Genomic DNA, 1,130 nt, shown 5'->3' with positions numbered 1-1,130 from the left:
GGGGGGGGGGGGGGGGGTTGTGCGTTGAGCCTTTCGATGTCGCTCTCATGTTAACGATCCGAGTTTAATTCTCCAGTGAGGAATTTTTTTATTAAGTGTCTCGGTCTTTCTGCTGAGATGATATATCCGTATGAGCCTGTTTTGGACCTTACAGGCAGGGTCGAACAGTCTCCTAAATACGTTTTTATGTAGTATGAACTGTGTTGATGGGGGCTTAAATTGCTTACATTTGACCAAAAAAAAAAAAAAAGAAAGATCGGTCAGGCTCTTCGCCCTTTCAAACAAACGACATTATTCACTTTCTGTGTGAGAAAATATATAATTTTATTAAGAACATCCCTCTTTCTGCAGGGAAGACGGGCACCCCTGAGAAAGGCAAGATCCAAGCACCCCGCCTCCTAGACAAAATATTATAGACTGTGTCCACACAGAGGGAAATTACTTTATACCTAAAACATTCTACTTCCATGGGCACAGTTATTCTTTTCGCTCTTTGTCCTCTGAGTCAAATTTGATTTAATTCCTCGCTAGACTTTGTGAAAGCAATGAAAGAAACTACTTTCACATTCAAATGCTGCTATCGTTGGTGTTGTTGTTGTTGTTACTGGTGGTGGTGGTGTTGTTGTTGTTTGATGGGGGCTTTTCGTTTACCAATCTGATTTTCTTTCTAATTTGCAGACCCAACAATGTGACCAAAGCATACGTGGTATTGGGGTCTGATTTGCTTGCCCTGGCCAAGTGAAGGAATCACGGTAAGTGTCTGCAGTGTGTTTTATACAGTCTCTTCCTTTTTTCCCTTCTCCTGAGTATTTTTGACATGGTGCTGTTGGTGTTGTGTTTGTTGTACTACAGATAGCATTGCTGCTATTTTAGTAGTTGTTATCTCATTACTGTTGATAATTTTAAAATTGCCATAGGAAGGTGTAATGAATATTGTATAGAAAAGTGTAATGACGAACACGGCTAAGATTACTAAGAGCAATAGTAGCAGAAAGTGAAGCTCTGGCGTTAATATTTGACATGGGACTCATAGAAGAAATTATCCATGAATTACGTTTCCTTGTTTTATTTTATGTTTTTATTTATTTATTTATATATTTATTTATTTATTTATTTATTTGTTAATCTAT

The 1,130-nt window shown here is 37.9% G+C and overlaps 1 protein-coding gene across 2 annotated transcripts in view; it reads left to right on the top strand.

Annotated features, from left to right (window-relative positions):
- LOC101845940 overlaps nt 1–1,130 on the top strand; it is a 68,297-nt gene that overhangs the window by 25,214 nt on the left and 41,953 nt on the right. For both annotated transcript variants that reach the window (XM_035970921.1, XM_035970920.1), the window contains exon 3: nt 679–752. The gene's annotated coding sequence lies outside the window, so the exon portion shown is untranslated. The remainder of the gene's footprint in view (nt 1–678; nt 753–1,130) is intronic.

The sequence above is a fragment of the Aplysia californica genome, unplaced genomic scaffold, assembly GCF_000002075.1.
Source record: "Aplysia californica isolate F4 #8 unplaced genomic scaffold, AplCal3.0 scaffold00338, whole genome shotgun sequence".
Classification (NCBI taxonomy): domain Eukaryota; kingdom Metazoa; phylum Mollusca; class Gastropoda; order Aplysiida; family Aplysiidae; genus Aplysia; species Aplysia californica.
This window is presented reverse-complemented; position numbering and strand designations above follow the sequence as displayed.